The 26,166-nt window shown below is 38.8% G+C and overlaps 1 long non-coding RNA gene across 1 annotated transcript; it reads left to right on the top strand.

Annotated features, from left to right (window-relative positions):
- Positions 1–2,314: 2,314 nt before the first annotated feature.
- Positions 2,315–3,911, top strand: LOC139183546 (uncharacterized). Its single transcript, XR_011567042.1, has 3 exons — positions 2,315–2,515; positions 2,671–2,725; positions 3,127–3,911. It is a non-coding gene; the product is annotated as an uncharacterized lncRNA (long non-coding RNA).
- The last annotated feature ends 22,255 nt before the right edge of the window (positions 3,912–26,166 follow it).

The following is a 26,166-nucleotide window of genomic DNA, read 5'->3' as shown; positions in this document are numbered from 1 at the left end:
ATCCCCCAGAATTGTATGGAACCATAAACTGACCCTGAATCTGAAGGCATGTGCTAGAATGGTGGGAAAGACAGAAAGAGCCTGAATCCCTGATTTGGAGCTGCTGCACCACCTCTGTACTCTTTACCTTAGAAGAGAAAACTTTCTATCTTGATTAAGTTGCTGTTATTTAAGTTTTTCTGGTGTGTGGTTTTCTGAGTCCAATATGAAATGATTTGGTAATCAGACACTCTTCGTATTTATAGCAGTATTCCCTTCCATCGCAATGTCCTCAAGCTAAAGACCACAGGAGCACAGCTGAAGGGAGCGGGAATGTACACCCGAGTACCTGGGTATATGAGTAAAAGATGGTGTCGAGTAAGTTTTAGAAAGGACAGAGAGGATCTGGGCTTGTGTTAAGTAATTTAAGGGAGGACATTTTTCTCTGAATTGGCAGCTGTCAGGAAGTGGGCATAATTCTGTGGTTGGATATCTTGGTCTTCCATAGAAGCAGTAAGGCTAAATCTGTTAATTGTGAAGGCATCCACAGTCACACATAGTAATCAGGATAAGAGGATGTGTGGGCACTGCTGTGGCTTGAACCACATTCAGGTCTTGTCTGTGTTCAGGTGGATTATGAGATGGTCTTGATTTTGCCATAATCCATGATAGTCATACAGTGACCTTATTTGATGTTGCTGTTGTGTGAAACTTTTAATGTTCGGCAGAACATCAAGGCCAAGGTGAGAGTACCAGGCCAGCTCCTGGATGTCAGGGGCTGCCTTTTTCTTTGTCACCTGTAATAATAGTTGGTGTGGGTTAAGGGCTCAACTGTTGGTTGAATGAACTGAGTGGATTAACAAGTGTTTAGTAAACAAAGTAAGAACCTCCAGTTACTATTTTTATTTTACAGTGGCTTAGGTAACATTTGGATACACTTACATCATTTTTTTAAATAATTTTTTTTCACATAAGAAAGCTGCATAAGGACTAGATTAACATCGTTACTAAAGCTAAATGAAAGAGACACTTGAAAAGATACCAAGAATGAGAATTACCATATCCAACATGGGTCATATGTGAGGACAGGGGCAGGGATGTATTCTCTCCATCTGTTCACCACTCTTAAATCCCAGCACAAGTTTATATGCGTTGCATATTCTCAGCAAATGTTTAACATTATATAGAGGTCCTGAGATGAGAACAGAATCCACTAGGCGTTTCCTATGCTAAAAAACTGAAACTATTAGTTTAGGTTTCCATTTCCTTTACAGGTGCCTCTGACAGGAAAGAGTACATTTAAGCTGTAAATATTATCATATAATTTAGATAACATGTATTTAGAGCTTATACTCCTAAGTACATTTTAGACTTCATGTCATTTGGTCTTCATAAAATCCTTTAAAGTATGTGTTATCATCCCCACAGAACAGATGAGAAAATCAAAGTTTCAAATAACTTGCTAGAAGGCTGCACTTTTATTTGATAGAAGTAGGATTCAAACCAAGGTCTCTTTGACTTAAAACTCATATATTTAATCATTATTATATATCATAGTCAGCATAGCACTAGGCATACAGTAGATGATCATTTTCTTTTTTTTTTAATCAGTTTTATTTTTGGCTGTGCTTGGTCTTCATTGCCACGCATGGACTTTCTTTCGTTGTGGTGAGCAGGGGCTTCTCTCTAGTTGCAGTGTATGGGCTTCTCACTGCAGTGGCCTCTCCTGTCACAGAACACTCTCACAGGTACTATAGTGTGGGCTTTGCTGGTTGCAGTGCATGAGCTCAGTAGTTGCGGCACACAGCTTTAGTTGCCCCACAGCATATGGAATCTTTCCAGACCAGGGATCAAACCCATGTCCCCCACACTGGCAGGTGGATTCTTAACCACTGAACCATGAGGGAAGTCCTCAACAAAGGTTTTTAAAGTTACTTGCTTGGTAAACCAAATACTAGTGATATCATAGTGTAAAAGAACCTAGAAATAAATTGACTTTAAAATTTTTCTAATTGATAGAGCAGAGAGCAAACATATAAAATAACTCTAAAATAACTGAAAATAACTAAAAAATCCAAAGGACCACAAAAATCTAAAAAATCCAAAAAAGCTCACAGGACTACATTTACTATTTTAGTAAAACTGAAAGACAAATGTATCAATCAGAAGGGTGATATAAGAATGTCAAAGTTGGCTCTCTCCATTGGAACACATTTCCAGGAAGGATTTTCTCTGGCCCAAGGAGTTCATCTCTTTCATTCTGATAGCTGACACATCATTACTGAAAAAATAGATATATCTATTTCACTCAGTCTAATGCCTGAGTGATCTCTGATTAGAATTTGTCTTCATAGGTTGTCCAAGGTCAGTGAAGGTCAGAAGATTCCTGTAACCAAGCATATCAGCAATCACAATTCTCACTGGAAATTACTAAATTGACATCTGGATTTCTACCTCACTCTGTGCAAATTTGGTTAGACTACCTCTGAAAGTCAGATTTATCCTTCAAAAATGGCCATGATGGTGTTCTGAATGTGTAAGTCATTCATTCATTCAACGTATTATGTATTACCTGTTACATATTATATATTACCTATTATGTATTATTACCTATTATGTATTATTCTGCATTGCCTATATCCCAAGAACTGTGATAGGAATGTAAAAATGAAAAACAATTCTTCTAAACAGTTTACAGTGCAGCAGATGGACACAGATGAGAAGCAGATGACTATAATGCATTGTGGTAAGTGCATGACACTAAGGAAAAGATGTAGTACCCTGAGATCTAGAGAGTGTGGGAAGGTAGCCCAGACTTAAGAGCTGTAGCAAGGCATCCTGGGAGAAATGATATCTGGGAAGAATGAATTGGCCTCGTTAGCTGAAGAGTAGGTGATTGTGTAGATAAGTCTGTTGTGGGAATGGGGGTGAGGGTCAGGAAAATGCTTGTGTTCCATGCAAAGGTCACAGCACTCTCAAAAGCCCGTGTCTCGTTGGGACCCAGGCATTAGGTACTGACAGCTCTGTCTGGGCCTGTGTCAGCAGCCTTACGACATCAGATGAAATAGATCACCTGAGACATATTTGATGTTTCATCCTTATAACAACAAATACTCTTCTTCTCTGACCTCTTTTCTTTTACCCCAGCCACAGAAACAGACAGGAAGCCAAAGCCCAGCAGTCAGCAGCACTCCTCTGGACTTGATCCTCTATGATGTCATCGGGCTTTGTTTCCTCGTGTTTAGAGAAAGACTGTGGAACCGTTGCCTTGGCAGTTCTGTTAAACATGAGTCATTCTGGACACCTTCACATGTGCAGCTCTCTTCATTGAAGAGATCTCAGTTCGTGTACTGTTTGCAAACAGCACAGAGTTCAGGGGTTTGGAACCTGCTCTTGGAAGCCTCAGATATGGTTCTGTAAAATGGAGGAGGGATCAAAGGTTGGCTTTCACAGTGCATTCTTTAGGATTTCAACATAATAAAGGTGAATTTTAGCATAGAATAGTATTGAAAATAGTATAGCTAATAAGGAATATCTACATACCCTACCTATGAAAGCTTACTTCTGTGCCATTTAATATTGACCTGCGTTCTTCTCAACACAAGGAACAGAGTGGTGGATAATGAGGATGAGATTCTGTGATGTCTCCTAAATCTGTAACATGTCTTCATGGATTTAAGAATATTTCATTCAACCTCTTATATACTCAAGATGTCCAGACTGTATCTTGGAAAAAAAAAATTATGTATGAAAGAAAAAACACATTTTAATAAATATAAAACAAAACAAAACAAAAAAACCCACACAGAACTGAGTAAGCCACCTTAAATTTTGGGGGGAATGTCAATGAATTAAAAATAACTGACAATGACAGAATTTAAAACAAATTGTCTCATTCATTTCATTGCTAAATTTTCAAAGTAATTATGGGAGGTGGCTAGATCAAATCAAGAATAAAAATGTGAATAAAATAATTCAGAAAGGCCTTCTGTCTCCACTACTGATTCCTCGTGCCATTTCTCTGATGTTATCACTAGTGTCATTTGGTTTTTGGCTCTGCCCGTGGTTTTTATAGCTTTATATATTACAGTTGGAGAAGGCAATGGCACCCCACTCCAGTACCCTTGCCTGGAAAATCCCATGGATGGAGGAGCCTGGTGGTCTGCAGTCCATGGGGTCGCTGAGGGTCGGACATGACTGAGCGACTTCAATTTCACTTTTCACTTTCATGCATTGGAGAAGGAAATGGCAACCCACTCCAGTGTTCTTGCCTGGAGAATCCCAGGGACAGGGGAGCCTGGTGGGCTGCTGTCTATGGGGTCGCACAGAGTCGGACACGACTGAAATGACTTAGCAGCAGCAGCAGCATATTACAGTATTAGCTCTGTTCTTGACTTGTTAGTTTTAGGTATTATTTAGTTCTCCAATGAAGGAAAAGAAATGTAATATTTCACACTGTCTCCCAATCCCATTTGTCCCTCAATTTTTTTTAAGTTACATTGTAGTTGTACTTTATCAGTTGCCTTCATGACTTTACTGCATTCTTAAAACACTGTTTTGGATTTGTTGACTTTACATAGAGAATACTGACTCCTTTCAAGTAAAAAATTGAAATGTGTTCACTTTACTCTTTTTTCACTTTTTACTTCTTAGTCTCCTTCCAATGATCATTGTTTAAGCTTACCCCATTTTATAAATTTGAGATCCTATTCTGTTACTATAGTTAGTGTCATTTTGAATGTTTATATAGATGACTTAAAACTTAAAATAAATACATAGTATTTGGGACATTATTGAACTGAGCAATATGTTGCATCTGCAGAGGAAGAGATGTCGTTTGCATTTCGCCACTCCAAAGAGGACTTTCCTAGCATCTGTCAGTCTATCTCAAAGTGTCTTCAGTTTTCTTCTCTTCTTATAGGTTATAATCAGCTGTTACTCTTCCTTGAATGACATACCATCCTCTTTTATGTTCTCCTTATTTAGCTTTTTCTTTCCCTGGAATATCTTTTCAACTAAACTTTTGCATTTTTTCTTTTGAACTTTTCATTTCATACTGGTGTATAGCCCATTAACAATGCTGCAATAGCTTCAGGTGAACATTGAAGGGACTCAAATGTACCTCCATTCTCCCCTAAATCCACCCCCCACCGCCAGGCTGCCACATGACGTTGAGCAGAGTTCCATCTGCTATACAGTATGTCCTTGTTGGTTATCCATTTTAATATAGCAGTGTACATGACCATCCCAACTCCCTAACTTATCCCTTCCCTTCAGTAGCCTAAAGTTCATTTTATAAGTCTGTGAGTCTCTTTCTACTCAAATAAACTTTCTGACGTAAGGTGTATGAGCTGTTAGTTGTCCACATTCTTATACATCTTAAAATGTATTTTCTTTTTCATTTGACTGTTAGCAGTGTATCAAATTCTAATTTCAAAATAATTCTATTCTGGACAGTATAGACACTGCCCATTGCCTTCCAATGCCCTGTGCTGCTGCCGAGAGGATTACCATCATCAGTCTGACTCTCATGCCTTTTAGGACACCTTTTGTCTCTGTGAATGCTTTCAGGATTTTTCTCTTAGGACATTTGGTTATAGATTTGAGATATTGTTTATGAATCAAAAAGAAGATAAGCATTCTCTTTTAAGAGGAATTGTTAACACTTTTGTATTGTATCCATTTTCTAGTTTTGATACAGTTGAGTGTCACCTGCATGACTTTAGGAGATGATTTGAGATACATTCCTGATCAGATGCAATGATTTTTTTCCGTAAATGATTGTTATTTAAACCAATGACCATCATATTATTTTTTCTTTCTACATGTCTCTTAATACCTTTCCATCTCAGGGCTTTAACTAACTTCAAAAGCAACTCAAGATAAGGAGGAACTATGTGGGATACAAAGAAAGAGCCAGACTTGGCTTTCTATAAATGTACTGTGTACTATGTCTGAGTCATAATCATCTTGTTGACTGTTTACTTTCCCTGTTGTCAGCACAATAGAGCTTACACCAACGGCTTGGAAGTGAGTTACACACTATTCTTAGTTTATTACAATCAGCTCTTAATAACTTGGGGACTCATTAGATACTCTGTGAACTGGCTTCTTTTCCTTATGTGGCCTGGAAATGGCCTTGTACTGGAGCATTAGACCTTTTTAAAACTAGAACTTTTAGCCCAGTGTCAAAGTGTAAATAAGGGAAATGAAGAAAGACAAAATTCCGTGGACAATTGTGATGTTTAACGCAGGTTTAAAAACTTGGTCAGTCTTTAGTGGGCCTAGAATTATGTAGCCTCTGGTACTTTCTCTTAAAATTCTTTGATGTTATTAGAGTGTAGCTTTAGCTTTTGGCTAAAGTGTTGATGAAAATGATAATTAGTTTAAAAAGGGGTATCTTGATTCTTAAAGGAGAATCTAACAATTTAGAAGGGATTATACTCTTTATTGGAGAAGGCAATGGCAACCCACTCAGTACTCTTGCCTGGAAAATCCCATGGACAGAGGAGCCTGGTAGGCTGCAGTCCATGGGGTCGCTAAGAGTCAGACACGACTGAAGTGACTTAGCAGCAGCAGCAGTAGCAGCAGCATACTCTTTATGTATGGATGTGAGAGTTGGACTGTGAAGAAAGCTGAGCGCTGAAGAATTGATGCTCTTGAACTGTGGTGTTGGAGAAGCCTCTTGAGAGTCCCTTGGACTGCAAGGAGATCCAACCAGTCCATTCTAAAGGAAATCAGTCCTGGGTGTTGTTTGGAAGGACTGATGCTAAAGCTGAAACTCCAATACTTTGGCCACCTCATGCGAAGAGTTGACTCATTGGAAAAGACTCTGATGCTGGGAGGGATGGGGCGCAGGAGGAGAAGGGGATGACAAAGGATGAAATGGCTGGATGGCATCACCGACTCGATGGACATGAGTTTGGGTGAACTCCGAGAGTTGGTGATGGACAGGGAGGCCTGGCGTGCTGTGATTCATGGGGTCGCAAAGAGTCAGACACGACTGAGCGACTGAACTGAACTGAGCTGTTACCTGATATTCTTTGTGTTTCTTTAATGTACATTCATCTAATACAGAATATAGCTAATCAGTGAAATGCAAATTAAAACTGCAACAAGCTATTGCTTCACATGTTAGAATGCCCAGTATTAAAACCACAAGCAATAAGTGTCATCAAGGATGTGAAGGAAAGGGACCAGTTTTGCACTGCTGGTGGGAATGTAAATTGGTATAGCATTATGGAAAATAGCATGGAGGTTCCTCAAGAAATTAAAAGTAAAACTGCCGTATGACTTGACACTCCCACTTCTGGGTATATATATATGAAGGAAATAGAATCACCATTTTACCAAAAAAATCTCTTTTTCATGTTCAATGCAGCATTACTCATAATAGCCAAGATGTGGAAACAACTTAAGTGCCCATTTTTTGATGGCTGAGTAGATAAAAATGTTATGTGTGTGTGTGTGTGTGCATATGTGTATCACATACGTATGCACACTGTGCTTAGTAACTCAGTTAAATCGACCTAAGCACAGGTCGATTTTTGCGACCCCACGGACTGTAGCCTGCAAGGCTCCCCTGTCCATAGAATTCTCCAGGCAAGAATACTGGAGTGCTCCAGGGCATCTTCCTAACCCAGGGGTCAAACCCAGGTCTCCTGTATTGTGCATGAATTCTTTACAGTCTGAGCCACCAGAGAATTCCACGTACACAGACATACTCAAGCACAATGGGATATTACTCAGCAACAAAAAAGAAGGAAATCCTGCCATTTGCAACAACATAAATGAACGTTGAGGACATTATGCTAAGCAGAAAAAATCAGACAGAGAAAGACAAATACTGGGTAATATCACTTATATATGGAATTTAATAAGACAAACTCATAGAAACAGAGAGTAGAATGGTGGTTGCCAGGGGTTAGGGTGGGGATAGGAGAAATGGGAAGATGTTGATTAAAGTGTACAAACTTCCAATTATAAAATGAATAAGTTCTGGCAATTTAATGTACAATATGACAGGTATTAAAAATTAAAATCCAATTAAAATAAAATCCAAGAGATTAAAAATACAGAATAATCAAATAAATATCAAATATTATGAGCATTATTGAGTAGTGGATTTAAGAGCATGACTTTTGGAGTGAAGGCTTCCCACGTAGCTCTGTCGGTAAAGCATCTGCCTGCAATGCGGGAGACCTGGCTTCCATTCCTTGGTCAGGAAGCTCCCCTGGAGAAGGAAATGACAACCCATTCCAGTATACTTGCCTGGAGAATCCCATGGACAGAGGAGTCTGGCAGGCTACAATTCATGGGATCACAAAAGTTGGATATGACTTAGTGCTATGTTTGAGAGACTAATTTCAAATTTTGGTATTTCTTTTGACTACATTAATGACTTGGGTAGTTAATCTTTTACTGCTTTGATTTACTTGTCTGCAAAATGGTGCTATTATTGTGCTTCAGATTATTGTTAAGTTTGATTGAAATAGTCCATGTAAAGCATGGGATAATTGTAAGCACTCAAGCATTATTTTTTCTTAGATGCTTTTCTTCCTCTTCTTTTGCCTGAAATACATCTTTTTACTCTTTAACTAACTTATATTCAGCATTCAACTCAGAGATCAATTCCTCTAACAAAGCCTTCTTTGACTATTGCCCCTAAATCCAGATTGCATATATCTTTCTACATATACCCAAGGCACAGATTATTTCTCCCACCATATTGTACCACATTGCAATTCCCTGTGACTGCCACATGTTGCTAACAGCACTGAAATCTTAATGAGGGCAGGGGCAATAGTATGTATCTCAACTGAACCTTAAATGGAGGACTCTCTATTTCTCCCAGAGTTTAGCACATTGCCTAGCACATAAAAGTACTAAATGAATAATTGTTCAATATTTATATAGTTCATTAAAAATCTTTTTCATCTATACTTATACAGTCAATTGGTTTTCCATCAAGGTGCCAAATAAATTAAAGGAGAAAAGAAAGTAGTTTTAGTGAATATTGTTGCAGCAACTAGATACACACAGGGCAATAAACTGATTCCTTATTCCACACATAAAAATAATTCTGGGTTCATTGTAGATCTAAATATGGGACCCAAACCTTAAAACTTCTTGAATTGCTATGTACTTTAGTAGCTGCCAGCCACATCTGTCTGTTTAAATTAAATCTAAAAAGCTTCCTAAGTCATTCCCGGCACATATAAATTGCTTAATAGCTAGATATGCCTACAGGTTACAGTATTGGATGGTGCAGCTAAGGCAGAAAATTCAATCATCAAAGAAAACTGTATTAGATTGTGCTATTTAAAAAAATGTATGAAAACATCTTTAAGACCTTGGTGTAGGCAAAGATTTTCTGTACAGGGCAACAAAAAGCACTAAACCATAGGAGGAGAAAAGTTGATATTTTGGACTTCAAAATTTTTGAGTCTCTAAAGTCACTATTAAGAAAATGAATAGACAAGCCACAGACAAGAAAAATATTTTTTATTGTATGTATATCTGACCAAGAGTTTGTTATCTAGACCAAATGAAAGTCCAATCAAATTGATAACACAATATCATTATACCTTTTAGAATGGCTAAAATTGAAAAGATCAACAATTCAAAATACTTTTGATGGTGTAAATGAATGCGATCTCCCCTATATTTACTAGTGGGAGTGTAAATCTGGTGCAAGTACTTGGAGAACTGTTTGGCAATTTTTAATAAAACTGAATACACATCTAATTTATGACCCAGGAATTTCACTCCTGTGTATTTACTGAAGAGAATGTACAAAGTTGTGCTAAGCATCCATCTTCAAAATTGCCCCAAACTAGAAAAAACCTGATGTCTATCAACAGCAAGATGGATTTTAAAAAATGGTGGTATATTTGTACAGTAGAATGACACTTAGCAATAAAGAATGACACATACAATAACAGAGGAACGTCAAAAGCATTTTAAGTAAATGCAATGAGACAAAAAGATGTAAATGTTGTATTGTTTCAATCTTATGAGGTCAAAGAATAGGCAAAATCAATCTATAGAGACATGATTCAGAAAGTAGATGCTCTAGGAGCAGGGGAAAGGATGAATTGATTGGAAAGGGGATGAAGGAATCTGTGGGCGATAATAAAAATATTTTTTATCTGGCTTTGATGGTTACATGGATATATTGTCCATGTCAAAACTTATGAAACTGAGATCAGGGGTCCAAAGTTAAACTCTGGACAGAGATGCAAAAGAGACACAAACTCAGGGTCTCAAAAGTTTGAACAAGATAAAGGTCTAATTACTGAAACTATATAAGTGTATAGTTACCATAATCGGGGAGAGCTGAAGAAAGCATCAACCAGAGAAAGACCAACAGCAAATATGGCTTAATGTTGGCCACCAAACAGGTGGCCAGGGACACTTTAAATCCCCTCAACCTCAGTAGAAACACAACCAATCGTAGTATATAGTACAGGATGGGCCTCTTATGATGAACAGTGTGTTTGAGAGCAAAGAGCCACAATTACATTGAGACTTTAAGCTTAGTGGCCACACTAAAATGGCCACACTTCTGCTATGTGCCCCTGCCCAGTTTAGGGAACAGTCACTTCTTTTATACCTCTCCTTTTCCTAAGGGCTGTATTGGGAGAAAAGAGTTAATCTATTCCTTTCCAAAGTTTTCCATTTAAAATTAAGTTTTATCTCCTAATTGTTTCCTTCTATCACATTTTCTTCACATTCCATACCCCAAGTTCTTGCTAACCTTACTTAAAGATATGAATGTTTCCTAAAAAGTTTACGAAAATAGCAAATAAAAATTCACTGTTAAAAGTTGTTCAACAAAGAATATATAAAGCAAACTGAAAGCAAGAAATTGCCTGAAAGGAACGTGGTATCTATAGTAAGAAACACAGAATCTAAATTCATCTTGAGCCAGGGTACAAGATATAAATGGAGAAAAACGGTCCTCTTTTTAGATTTATTTTCTGTAATAAAAGATACAGTTGTCTGTGGAAAGCAAACCAAAAAGATCTTTTAAAAATGACAGAATCCTGGTGCCCAGATCCTTAATATACGTTTTCTTCCTTCTGTCCTTCTTTGCTTCTTGCCTCCCTTTTCTCTTCTTTTCCTTCCTCTTTTTCTTCTTCATAGTGGTAATGTTAAATGAAGTCAGAGTCACAGAGGAAATGAGAGCTCAGGGAGAAAAGCAAATAGGCAAAAGAAACAAATGATTAACATTATCCTCCATATTTCAAGGAATTCTATCAGTGCTACAAGCCATCCTGTTTAGCTACTGTGTGTGATGTGGAGTAAGGAGGGGGGATTGTCATAATAGTGTGGGTTTCCTTTTCCACACATCATAGCAGAAAGCATTAGTTTTGGAATTAAGGCTAGCTTCAGTTGAAAAGGCTATTCAAAACCTTAATCTCCGTTTCCTCATCTGATAAATGGGGATGACAAGCAATATTTTATAGGGTGGTTTCAAAAGCTTCACTTGCACCTGATCCATGGTAGATACTCTGTGTGCTGCTCCTTTGGACAATCCTTTTCAAATAACCATTATTTTCTTCATTGTCAACAAATTATGGCAAATAGAAAGAAAAACATTTTCTGTTTGTAAAGTACTGCACAGTGTTCAAGTGTTTTCCCATGCATAGATTAAGAGCATCTCAGGAAAAGAAATGAGAAAAAAACAGATGAAAGAGATCCCTTAGGACTGACTCATCTTCTCAGTTTGGGCCCATAGAAGGACCAATCTGTATATTATATTCACCCAGAATTTTCTCCTTTTGTTTGCTTCATGTTTTTTGTGACTAGTGAAACAGTCACACCATCTAAACTTTATTATTATTTCCAATGAAATTATTCTGTCAGTATAATTTACATCACATTTGTTAAGCTTATTATTATTTAATAAATATTTATTAAATACAAATATATTTTAAAGCACCTGTGCTAGGTGCTTTTCTAGACACTGGAGATAAGTAGTGAGCTAGACATATGAGGTCCCTGCTCTCATTAAAATATAGTGACAGACAATAAACGAGTAGATAAATAAAGGTAGCAATTTAAAATGTTGGTAAGGCTAAAGAAAATAAAGTGAATTAGAGAAGGCTGAGGTGATAGTGGCTGCCTGCACATTGAGCTAAACTGGATTAAAGAAGTACATTGTACAAGTACATTAGTACATTGGATTAAAGAAGTACATTGTACAAGTACATTAGTACATTGGATTAAAGAAGTTCTCTTTGTGTATATGTTTGAGCTTGGATGAGTGATAAGGAGAAAACCATGCAAAGATTTAGGAGGAAAATGTTAGGAGGACAATGTTTTTAGAAGGACAAAGATTTAGGAGGACAAATGCAGAAGGAAAAGCAAGTGCAGCATCCCTGAGGCTGGTTTTGTTTTAAATCATAACATGCCTCCCTAGAAGCCCTTAAGAACAAACATATGGGGACTTCCCTTGTGGCCCAGTGGCCAAGAACCCGGCTTCCAAATGCAGGGGATGTGGGTTCTATCCCTGGTCAGGAAACTAAGATCCCACATGCCACACAGTAACTAGGCCCAGGTGCCACAGCTACTGAACCCAAGTGCTCTGGAGGCCACACACCACAACTAGGAAAGGCCACACACACTGCAGCTAAAGAAAAGCCTGTGTACCACAACGAAGACCCAGCACAGTCAAATCAGTAAATTACAAGAACAAGCATACGTTGGCACTAAGTATCATACTGAATTGCGTGATCTATGAAAAAGATAGTTACAAACATATCCAGGCACACATTCCCAGCTGAATAAAATGGGTTAATTTTTTTCAGCCTCCAAGTGAATAACCTATGATCTATGATCCTCATCAACAAGCAGAAGAAGGTTCACGTGTCCCCAGAGGAGACTTGGTGGATCACTTAACAGAGTGAGTTCTACTAAATTTTATTCTTTGACTTTTCCTACCATATGAGGAAGTATCCGGAAGAATGTAGGGATGGATGAGTTCTGTTCACATACCCTCCTCTGCTTTCACTCCCACTTCCTTTCTTTCTCTCTACAGAGGTACTTGTGACATCCTGTATGGATAAGGAAATGATGTGTATCTTCTACCACCTACTTAGAAATACTTGGGGGCCATTGGCCATGACTGTTATTCTTTCATCCCCACCTGCATCTCTAGCCCTGTCTACCTGGTATGAGAATAAGGTAATGGAATGCCGGGGACCAGCCCCGGCTGAACCAGGGTATTCGAAGGAGAGACGGCGTAGGCGAAGATCAGGAAACAATTGCTTAATTAAATGTTAATTAAGGATATAAAGAGTAATAGAATGAGGATAGCTCAGTAGGAAAATTCAGTGAAGAAAAGAGGCTGAAATAAGGATAGCTCAGTGAGGAAATTCAGTGGAGAAAAGAGGCTGAATAATTCAGCCAGAAGGTAAGAGAAAGAACGACATGGTGAGACCAAGTTTCGGTGAACAAGGCCCGCACTTTATTTTTCAAAGTAGTTTTTATACCTTAAGTTATGCACAGAGGATAATGGGGGAAGGGGTAGAGTCTTGCAGCAAACCAGGCTTTCTTCCTGCAAACTTATCATATGCAAAAGCTTAGGTGATTTGCATCATCTTCTGGCCCGGAGGCCTGTTAACATTTTAAGACCTTTTCTTCAGAAAACTTATTTTTCTCTAAAGGTGATTGGTCAGGAGCCACCCTCCAAAAGCATTAGATAAAGTTGCATTCGTACAGCGCAAAGGTGTGGTGGGCTACAAAAAGAATTAACTCAAGGGTCCCAGGTTACAAACATTAAAGCTACTATTTACACCAATTATATTAACCAATACACTGCCAGGGACACAGCAGGTAAGGGATATGGAAACTTAGCAGCAAACATTGGCCCAAAAAGTGAAAATCCCTTTACCAATACAATTTCTAATCAATCTTTTAACTACTCAAAAGAATCTGTGTTTAGACAGTTTAGAACATCTCCTGCCTCTCACAGTTGGGAGGCTCTGAACAATCACATGTGGCCGGAAAAACCTATTCAGGCAGGCTAGAGGATTTCCAAAGGAGTTTGTAGGTTAAACACTGTCACACCCAGGAATTATTAACTGGAGCTGTAAGCTAACTTTTTTCAGAGAGGTAGTGGGGGACAGCCCCCCGTAAAGTCAGAGGTGTAGGTGAAAGCACAAAGCAGAAAGTAGGCAGACTCTGGTTTTGGGGGTATATGCTCGAGAATTTCCAGGGGGACTCCTGAAGCTCGATCCCGCCTTTGCGTATGCAGAGCCTCCTTCCTCATGACCTTTGTCATGGGCGGAGTTCCTCACGCTGGCTACCGGCAGTGATAGAATTTCCAGTTGAGCTATTCCAGATCCTGAAAAGTGCTGCACTCAATATGCAATATGCACTCAATATGCAATATGCCGGCTCCCGGCAATGGAAAATGTGATCTAGCGGTCCCCAAAGTGAAACTTGCTCATCCTTGGATGGTTGTATTAAGGGTGAGGATTTTTTTCACTGTGTTCTGCTGTGTTCAATTGTTTTTTACAACAAGTATAATTGGGAAGATCCCCTAGAGTAGCTTATGGCACCCCACTCCACTCTTCTTCCCTGGAAAATTCCATGGGCAGAGAAGCCTGGAAAGCTACAATCCATGGGGCCACAAAGAGTTAGACACAACTGGGCAATTAAGCACACACACACATAAAAAGTTATAGTTTTCTTATTTTTAAGACATATATTGTCTCACAGAACTAGATAAAAATCTGAAAACAACCTTGATTTTTTTGTGGTGGCTGCATCAGTCTCCCCAGTTGTAACATGCAAAAGGGCGGGGGGGCTGCGGTGGTAATTTGTAACTTGTGTTGGCCAGGTAGCCTTGTAGGCTATTTTTGCAACCCACCTATGCTAAAATCTTCACTTAGATACAACGTATAACTCTTTCCATTTTTTTTAAAGCATTCTTAAGAGAACTGTTTTCAATAAACAAAGATGTCACAGTGTGTTTAAAATAAATTTGATTCAGTCACAAATGTTAAAAACACCTCTAGCACAAAGAGAATTAAACTTGTGACAAGGGCTAAGGATAAGATAAACAGTTTGGGAAAGGGTGTGATATCACTCATCTCTTTAGGAAAGCACTTCTCTGTCTTAGAGCTCCAGGCAGAGGAAACGGGAAGGCGGGGCAAACATGGACGTGTTCCAGAGGAGATGGTGGGTCATGGAGAATGAATGAGTCAACTGGCATCAGAGGGCGTGGAGTGAGGGATGGGGAAGAGGCAAGAAAGGAAGCAGTGGGGCCTTTGAACACCCTCACTCCCACACCTATGTACCCACAGCGGGGCTGCTGGGGTGCATGAACAGCCTTAGTGTCAAGACACAGTGACTATGTTCCTCAAGCAGCCAAACCACTGCCAGAAACTGGCCTGATGCTGGGGAAGACTCTGACGCACCAAGGTTGGAGAGGTGATGAAAGTAGAAGAATCACTGCAGGAGACGAGCCTTGTAAAGTGTCAGCATTTTGGGCCTCTGCTTGAAGAGGGTGGGAAGGAAATGAGAAATCACTTCTTGAAAAGAAGCAATGCAACGGAAGTAGGTGGCACTGACTTAGTTGTTGTAAGAACCCACAGAGGTCTTTCTGTATCATCTGTGTGGGGTATTTTAGTTACCCAGTGGACATGGAGGAGAAAACGGCCATCATTTATGTGAGTATCTACTTCTGCACCTCACGTCACTAGCATTAAACCCCTAATGTTTGCCCAAGTTGTTTATCATATCTTGCTCATCATATTTACATTCCTGGCATTTAAAAGTCCTTTAAATTTATGTAACACTTGATATTTCAAGGATATTAAAATTCTTTGAGAACTTTCTTACTTAATGCTCATGTATTTCTAATTAAACAAATGGAAGTACCATGTAAATTCATATGCCATACATAGTAGCTAAATGTTATATAGCTATGTGAAACAACAACAAAAAAATTGACAAAACACGAGCACTTCAGATCAGTTCAGTTCAGTCACTCACTTGTGTTTGACTCTTTGAGACCGAATGAACCACAGCACGCCAGGCCTCCCTGTCCATCACCAGCTCCCGGAGTCCATCCAAACCCATGTCCATCCAGTCGGCGATGCCTTCCAACCATCTCATCCTCCTTCGTCCCCTTCTCCTCCTGCCCTCAATCTTTTCCAGAATCAGGGTCTTTTCAAATGAGTCAGCTCTTCACATCAGGCGGCCAAAGTATTGGACTTTCAGCTTCAACATCAGTCGTTCCAATGAACACCCAGGACTGATCTCCTTTAGGGTGGACTGCAGGGAGATCTCCTTGCAGTCCAAGGGACTCTCAAGAGTCTTCTCCAACACCACAGTTCAAAAGCATCAATTCTTCGGCACTCAGCTTTCTTTATAGTCCAACTCTCACATCCATACATGACCACTGGAAAAACCACAGCCTTGACTACATGGACCTTTGTTGGCAAAGTAATGTCTCTGCTTTTCAATATGCTGTCCAGGTTGGTCATAACCTTCCTTCCAAGGAGTAAGCATCTTTTAATTTCATGGCTGCAATCACTATCTGCAGTGATTTTGGAGCCCAAAGAGATAAAGTCAGCCACTATTACCACTGTTTCCCCATCTATTTGCCATGAAGTGATGGGACCAGATGCCATGATCTTAGTTTTCTGAATGTTGACTTTTAAGCCAACTTTTTCACTCTCCTCTTTCACTTTCATCAAGAGACTCTTAATTGTGCTCTAGTTAATGTTCTATCTTTTGGGCACTTTTTTTTTTTTTTAAGTAAAGCAAAAAATGCTTGGAAATAAAAAGACTGGCTTCACCATTATCCTCTTACAACTTCCAGAGTGATCTATTAAACCATAAATGAAATTCTTTTACTCCTGTGACTTGGGGTTCTTCCCACTAGAGAGAACAACGAAAGAAACGAACTAAAAATCCTAACAACTTCATAGCCAAAAGCACTTTGCAATTTTATCCCTGCCTGCCTATCCACACTAGAGGTGGTCACCACACACCTTTCTGTTGTTGTTATTTAGTCGCTAAGTCATGCCTGACTCATTTTCGACCCCATCGACTGCAGCACATCACACTCCTCTGTCCATGGGATTTTCCAGGCAAGAACACTAGAGTGGGTTGCCATTTGCTACTCCAGGGGATCTTTTCCACCCAAGGATCAAACCTGCCTCTTCTGCATGGCAAGCACATTGCTTACTGCTGAGCTACTGGGAAAGCCCCATCATACACCTTGGTGTATACCTAATTGTCTTAAAGTCATTATTAAGAATGCATTCTGTACTCTGAAAATATTGTTTTCCAGTAAGTTAAGGTAGGTGGTCACTCATCTTGAATTTCATTTCTTTGCCCCTTCTACCTTTTTCTACATTTGAGCTACACTGGTCATCTAAAACCGTCTAAGAGTTCATGAGGAAGCAAACCTCTTTCATGTCTTAGAGTCCTTGCCCAAGGCACCATTCTGCCTGGAACACATTCCTCCTTTTTGAGTGGTTAGCATTTAGGCATCTTTCAAGTCTGCTGCAATTCACATCTACACACCCCACTTTAAATCTTTGAAATGCTTTCATTACTCTTCTCATTGCAGTGTCAAGATTTATAATATTATATTTGCATATGCATTTATTTTTTGGTGTTTGTCTTCTCCACAGGTCTCTGAGGCAGGGACAAGGCTAGTTCTCAGCTTTTCTCTAAGGATTCCTTCACAAGCATTGCTATGGATCTGGTTTTTTCATGGCAATGTCCTATTCCCATCAGTGTCTGGAACATAGTAGGCACTACATGCGTTTGTTCAATAAATAAAAGGATACAAAGTCATAGCATTCCCTCATGAAAGTATTTTTCAAGAATTCAATTAACATCAGTTTCTATTGAACTTCAACTCTGTGTAAGGCATGAACAAAAGGGTTCAAGAGCCATCAGCATCAGCCAGTACTTGGGGGGAAGGCTGAATCTTAGTCTAAACCTTCTGAATCCAAATCTGCTATTTAACAAGATATACAGGTGATCCTAATTGTACATTAAAGTCCAAATGTACTAACTTAGTGCACATTTATGTAATAAACCTGGAAAAACAAGAAACTAAATGACTACTCATTTCATTTTTAAGGAACCTTCCTGGGCTATCAAAATAGACCAGTTCCTATTTTAAAAGTTGGTGAAAATTTTGCCAATTATTCTGAACTTCTTCAATGCTATCCTTGATCTTTCTTGTAAATTATATAACAAAATAGATAACTATGTTAGTCGGATTTCTGACTTTCTTTCTTGGTACATTGTCCTAATCTGAGCAACGAAGATTTGGGATGTAGTCTAAAATAAACATAAAGAAATATATAGTACTGAAATTCTGCAGTGGTTTTAAAATAAGTATAATTGTCTCACATAGAAAATATTAGTGATTAAAGGTAAAATCATTGTGATGCATAATAAACTCATTCACATTAGTGATTCACGTGTCATTTTTGTATGTCTTCAAAGGCCCAGTGAACTTTTGCACAAAAAGAATTTTTGCCTTTAACTTACTTCTCTAGAGTTCATTGATTTCCTGTTAACCGAGATTTTGAAATACCAACTGAGGTTTGCTCTAGAATAAACAGACAATTTGAGGAGGACCCAAGCCAGTATTCAGAATGCTAAAGGTGGTCAAATGAACTCTGATTCAAAGCAAATAATATTACAAGTTCCATAGTTGATCTGGTATTCTCATCGACTCTGGGGCCTTCTTTATCAGCCAGAATGCCACAAACAGGGCAGAGAGAGCAAACTCATTCTTACATGCCAAGGCATGTTGAGCTCAGCATTTAGCATGCCAGGTAACTGCCAAATACAAATCTTTGCACAAAATCTGAATAAATATAGTTGTCACTGTATTCATTAAAATTTTTGACTCTAGTATTGAAAAAATAAGGTAAAGTACAAGTTTGCCTTCCAGGGCCCCAAACCCAGAACCTAAAAACATCAGGTCGTACATGAATTCCTCAACTGATTGTTTGATTGTAGTGTCCATTGATGATGTAGGATGCTTTAGCTTGCTACTATTAGATTCTGTAAATGCCCAAGTAAACAGAGAAAAACTAAGTTTCAATAAAGTGAATTCTGGGCACTCTCCAAGTATAGAAGTGGCTAAGGCTTCAGGATGGAACCAGAAACCTGAGGAAGGCTCTAATATTCTGGAAGGGTCTAATATTGCCAAGGCAGCACAGTGGAGAGGTTACAGCTTAGGCTTTGGAATCAACAGGACTTGGCTGAAATAGTGGTTTGCATCATTTGTACTGAGCTTCAGCTCTGAGTAAACAATAAAAATTATTTGGAATGATTTTAAAGGATTAAATCAAACCATCAGATAATACATAAGAGTTACTATTAACAATAAAAGAGGATAATAGAATTAAAAATAAAGCCATAAACAAAAATTGAGGCTTTGCTGGTGGCTCAGTTGTAAAGAAACTGCCTGCCAATGCAGGAGATACGGGTTTGATCCTTGGATTGAGAAGATCCCCTGGAGAAGGAAATGGCAATCCACTCCAGTATTTTTGCCTGGGAAATCCCATGGACAGAGGAGCCTGGCAGGCTATATACTCCATGGGATGGCAGAATAGTCAGACATGACTTAGCGACTAAACAGAACAATTAACAAAAAAATTAAGCTTTCCAGGAACCTCAGAGCATTCACAATGGCATAAACTAGTTATATTTTAACTCCATTCTTCCCAGAGGTTAGCTTGGGACAATTCATTTATTCATTCAGTGTGTGTTGATTGAAAGTTCACACTACATTGTGCTCGTAGTTGGGATGCAAAAAGATAAAGAGCTTGTGAAATGACACTCGGAGTTTAGTGAAGATAAGCATTTTTTAATAATAGCCATATCTTCAAAAGCTATTTGAATTGTGATCAATATTATGGAAGAGAATTATAGGATGCTCAGAAAATACACCAAGAAGAGCTAACTTAAATGGCAATGTCAGGGAAGTTTTCTGAGAAAAAAAATGGCAATTCCCCTAAAATGTGAAGAAGGAATAGGAGCTTGCCAAGGGCAGTCCAGGCAAAGAGAGCGGTATCCGTATAGCGTTGAATTTGACAGAGTTTGTGCTATTGGAAGAGCTGCTTAGGCGAAAAATGGTGGGAACTCAAATGAAGTGGACCATGCAAAGCTCTGGGGGTCTTTATCCTGGACACAGTGGGCTGCTGTTCAAGGGTTTTAAAAGCAGGTGAACGATGTGGTCTGATCACCCTAGCTTCCATGTGGGGGATAAAATAGAAAGAAACAATATTGGAAGCAAGGAGACTAGTTTATTAGGGGAGTGTCTTAAGACATTGGAGCACAGATCTACCTTTAGCACACTCTCTGTGCAGACAACTTCACTGGAGCATGAACTGCATTGGGCAAGTTTTATGAGCTCACATTCTAGTTCCCTTTAGACCACTTTCAAACATGTGTTTCCTAAGGGATTAACTGACAACTGTGTATGTTGGCTCATCCACTTCCAACAAATATTTATTAAAATTTCTCATGGGTTGATGACCCTCCTAGGCACTGGGAATCAAGCAGTGAACAAAATATATGAAAACATTGCTCTCATCAGTGTTCTATTCTAAGGCAGAAGAACTTAAGCAAGTAAACAATAAATATATAATGGATAACATGATAATTATTTTATGAAGAAGAGTAAATCCAAATGAGAGTGTGGGAAGGTGATACAGTTTAGGGTGGTCAAGGGAGATCACTCAGATATGGCAATTTTTTAGCACAAATGAAAAGTAGGGCATTTAAAACCTAGAAGCTGATCATTTCAGCCATGACTGATTTGATACAGATGAAAGACAACATAATTTGATGCAAAGGCCCTGAGATGAATGTTGTGCTTAAAATTTTCAAGACAGAAACCTGGACTTTTGGTCAAGATTAATGTGATTTCTGGCTTCCCTGGTGGCTCAGCTGGTAAAGAATCTACCTGCAATGCAGGAGACCTGGGTTTGATCCCCGGGTTGAAAAGATCCCCTGGAGAAGGGAATAGCTGCCCACTCCAGTATTCTGGCCTGGAGAATTCTGTGGACTGTATCATCTATGGGGTCACAAAGAGTTGGACACAATTGAACGACTTTCACTGTCTTTTCTTTTTCAATGTGATTCCACAATTATCATCATCATCATCATGTAACTTCCTAGAAGTTTTATAAGACTTACTGTTGCTGAGCTCCATCAGAAGCAGTCTTATATAAGGCAGAGCTTAGAACTCAACAAAATTCTAAATGTCTAAGTAATTTTAGGTTTTATAACACTTTGGTTTTAAAAATGAGGAAAAGAAGTCTTTTTAAGGCAGGTATTTTCAGTCTTTGTATGAATAAAAATAAATTGTGTTACTTACTACATGTGCCGGAAACCTCCCAGATAGCTTCTTGATGCTAATGGTCCAAGGCCTGTGCTTTGAAAAATGCCATTTAGGTCCATTTTCATGATTTAGCTCTCACAACTCTTACAGCTCATAATCACTCTCATTGCTTCTCATCTATGCCTGAAATAAAAAATGGGGCATAATATATTAGAAAAGTGACAGACAAACCGAGAAGAAACAACCTTAATGAGAAACCATCTACTACCTAAAAACTGATTGGGAAGGGAAACGAGTGAGTTCAAATTCATTGTCAATTGAAGAATGAGACTTCAGTTCAGTTCAGTCACTCAGTCATGTCCGACTCTTTGCAACCCCATGAATTGTAGCACGCCAGGCCTCCCTGTCCATCAGCAACTCACGGAGTCCATCCAAACCCATGTCCATCCAGTTGGTGATGCCATCCAACAATCTCATCCTCTGTTGTCCCCTTCTCCTCCTGCCCTCAATCTTTCCCAGAATCAGGGTCTTTTAAATGAGTCAGCTCTTCACATCAGGCGGCCAAAGTATTGGACTTTCAGCTTCAACATCACTCGTTCCAATGAACACCCAGGACTGATCTCCTTTAGGATGGACTGCATGGAGATCTCCTTGCAGTCCAAGGGACTCTCAAGAGTCTTCTCCAACACCACAGTTCAAAAGCATCAATTCTTCGGCACTCAGCTTTCTTTATAGTCCAACTCTCACATCCATACATGACCACTGAAAAAACCATAACCTTGACTAGACGGACCTTTGTTGGCAAAGTAATGTCTCTGCTTTTCAATATGCTATTTTTTTTTTTTTAGAATTGTATAATAATTTTATTTATTTTTTAATTGAAGGATAATTTTTTTACAGAATTTTATTGTTTTCTTTCAATTGCCAACATGAATCAGCCATAGGTATACATATGTCTCCTCCCTTTTGAACCACCCTCCCATCTCCCCCCCCATCCCACCCCTCTAGGTTGATACAGAGCCCCTGTTTGAGTTTCCTGAGCCATACAGCAAATTCCTGTTGGCTATCTATTTTACATATGGTAATGTAAGTTTCCATGTTACTCTCTCCATACATCTCACTCTCTCCTCCCTTCTTCCCATGTTTATAAGTCTATTCTCAATATGCTGTCTAGGTTGGTCATAGCTTTCCTTCCAATTAGTAAGCGTCTTTTAATTTCATGGCTGCAGTCACCATCGAAAGTGATTTTGGAGCCCAGAAAAATAAAGTCTGACACTGTTTCCACTGTTTCCCCATCTATTGCCCATGAAGTGATGGGACCGGATGCCATGATCTTCGTTTTCTGAATGCTGAACTTTAAGCCAACTTTTTCACTCTCCTCTTTCACTTTCATCAAGAGGCTCTTTAGTTCTTCCTCACTTTCTGCCATAAGGGTGGTGTCATCTGCATATCTGAGGTTATTGATATTTCTCCCGGCAATCTTGATTCCAGCATGTGCTTCCTCCAGCCCAGCGATTCTCATGATGTACTCTGCATATAAGTTAAATAAGCAGGGTGACAATATACAGCCTTGACGTACTCCTTTTCCTATTTGGAACCAGTCTGTTGTTCCATGTCTAGTTCTAACTGTTGCTTCCTGACCTGCATACAGGTTTCTCAAGAGGCAGATCAGGTGGTCTGGTATTCCCATCTCTTTCAGAATTTTCCACAGTTTCTTGTGATCCACACAGTCAAAGGCTTTGGCATAGTTAATAAAGCAGAAATAGATGTTTTCCTGTAACTCTCTTTCTTTTTCAGTGATTCAGCAGATGTTGGCAATTTGATCTCTGGGTCCTCTGCCTTTTCTAAAACCAGCTTGAACATCAGGAAGTTCATGGTTCATGTATTGCTGAAGCCTGGCTTGGAGAATTTTGAGCTTTAATTTACTAGCGTATGAGATGAGTGCAATTGTGTGGTAGTTTGAGCATTCTTTGGCATTGTCTTTCCTTGGGATTAGAATGAAAACTGACCTTTTCCAGTCCTGTGGCCACTGCTGAGTTTTCCAAATTTGCTGGCATATTGAGTGCAGCATTTTCACAGCGTCATCTTTCAGCATTTGAAATAGCTCAACTGGAATTCCATCACCTCCACTAGCTTTGTCCATAGTGATACTTCCTAAGACCTACTTGACTTCACATTCCAGGATGTCTGGCTCTAGGTGAGTGATCACACCATTGTGATTATCTGGGTCGTGAAGATCTTTTTTGTACAGTTCTTCTGTGTATTCTTGCCATCTCCTCTTAATATCTTCTGCTTCTGTTAGGTCCATACCATTTCTGTCCTTTTTTGTGCACGTCTTTGCATGACATGTTCCCTTGGTATCTCTAATTTTCTTGAAGAGATCTGTAGCCTTTCCCATTCTGTTGTTTTCCTCTGTTTCTTTGCATTGATTACTGAGTAAGGCTTTCTTATCTCTCCTTGCTATTCTTTGGAACTCTGCATTCAAATGGGTATATCTTTCCTTTTCTCCTTTGCTTTTCGCTTCTCTTCTTTTCACAGCTATTTGTAAGGCCTCCTCAGACCGCCATTTTGCTTTTTTGCATTCTTTTTCTTGGGGATGGTCTTGATTCCTGTCTCCTGTACAGTGTCACAAACCTCCATCCATAGTTCATCAGGCACTCTATCTATCAGATCTAGTCCCTTAAATCTATTTCTCACTTCCACTGTATAATCATAAGGGATTTGATTTAGGTCATACCTGAATGGTCTAGTGGTTTTCTCCACTTTATTCAATTTCAGTATGAATTTGGCAATAAGGAGTTCATGATCCGAGCCACAGTCAGCTCCTGGTCTTGTTTTTGGTGACTGTATAGAGCTTCTCCATCTTTGGCTGCAAAAAATATAATCAATCTGATTTTGGTGTCAACCATCTGGTGATGTCATGTGTAGAGTCTTCTTTTGTGTTGTTGGAAGAGGGTGCACATTAATAATTTTTATTCACTGAAACTCACTTTTCTAATTGGCCTCAGAGACATGTCTTTCTCTATTAATGTAGGTTGGGAGGAAATTCTTGAAATAGATATTTTTTATAAAATATCTGGGATTTCTAGAAAATATTATTATGGTCTATGATATACCAAACATGATTTACATAACATTTATCTTCAAGTATTAGAGTGTACAAATATGCCTAAGCTTTAGATAATTCTTCACAATATTTTCATATCTCAGTTTGTAATGATGATTATCTGTGTACTGGAAATATTTAGAAATGCCAGTTAACAGAGGATTCTGGTTAGTAAAATGCTGGGTAGTATTACTAGAAAATCAGTATAACTATATTTTTCCTTTAAACATTAATATTTGCAACATAATAGAAATGTGCTTTCAATAAAATTGCCTTTATATCAAGAACCAATTAATATTTTCACCTTGCTTAATTATTTCATGGTAACCAAAGTCTCTTCTATACAAGTTTCATGCCAAGATGATTACATCTTGTTAGTCAGTTTCCATTCTGTAAAAGTAGTTGCTTGATCTTCATCTTGTTCTGCCTTGGAAAAGGAAAGTGATACCTCATGTTGGTCAGCTGTTTGGATATGTATGTTGTATTCCCTTCCCTTATAATTAGCTCTTTTTATTACCTCATTTCAAAAGATTATTAAGGGCCTGGGTGACAGCTACTGTTTCTGAAAGCATATACCTGAGATTAGCATTTATAGAAACATAGCAAGGGATATTAACAAAGAAAACACTAATTTTAGATGAGACTCTAAGATTCTGATCTTCAGATTTGCTACTCTCTGTGCAAATTTTTTTCAGAGTGCTTTTAAAAATAATTATGGTTATTATGATAAACAGTTTTAGCTGGAAGTTGAACTTGAAAGAGGACTAATATTTTTCCTTCTGTGTTTATCACTTCTCTATTTGGCCTCAAAACTCAAAATAACTATTCTCCCCACCCAGTAAAATGGTAATTCTTTAGTCAGTTGTTTGTATTAAATATTATCTTGGCTCCAAGTTAAGCACAGAATTTTTTTCAACAGAATCACTGCCATTGCTCCATTAGGCCTGTCCTTACTCCTAAAAGACATTTGATTGTAAGTTCAGTGAGCCTGAATTCTAAAATTCAAAGCAGAATTTTAATAGCTGAAGGCAAATTTATTGGGGGCCAAACCCCATCCAGCCTTCTCCAGAGTCAAGGTGCCAGTGCCCCTCAGGAGTAAAGCACTACTCCTCTTCCTTCTCAGGGGCAGTTTTGGAATCAGAAGGGCCAGTGAAACTGATTATCAAGTTTTCTGTCTTCAGATCATATAACTCCCATCCCGTGGTGGTGATGATGATGTCCCATTTCCTTTGAAAGGGGAACACAGAATTTAGTTTTTGCTTAAAAGGATGATAAATTTGGATCTGACTCTGGAGCTATTTGGGAGAGGGAAAGTTTATATTACCAGTAGGCTTTTGGAGGCTCCTCTTAGTCATTTTTTCAATTTCCTAAGAAAAAGCCACTCTTATTCTCCTCAGTATTGTCAATGGGATTGTGCATGTTAAGGAACATGCACACTTATCATTTTAATTGGCTATTGAATGTTTTCTCCATGCTAAGACTTCTCCTTGGCACAGATATCCATCTTATGCATTACAGATGTAAATCACAGTTCAAACAGAAGCATCAGGTACAGTCCTTCCAACGGGGAAGATTACCTGGTAACCTGAGGCTTCCGTATCAAGTGTTAAGATTTCAGGTTTCTGTTCGAAGCACTGCTAATACATTCTTTTGATTGCACTTTTTTAAAAAGACCCCTGTGTGAGGATGCCCAAAGTAATAGAAACTGTTCATGTAAAATGATAGAAGGATAAGTACT

This window comes from Bos indicus, chromosome 6 (genome assembly GCF_029378745.1).
Source record: "Bos indicus isolate NIAB-ARS_2022 breed Sahiwal x Tharparkar chromosome 6, NIAB-ARS_B.indTharparkar_mat_pri_1.0, whole genome shotgun sequence".
Classification (NCBI taxonomy): domain Eukaryota; kingdom Metazoa; phylum Chordata; class Mammalia; order Artiodactyla; family Bovidae; genus Bos; species Bos indicus.
The sequence above is the reverse complement of the archived record's forward strand: the minus strand, read 5'-3'. Positions and strand labels throughout refer to the sequence as shown.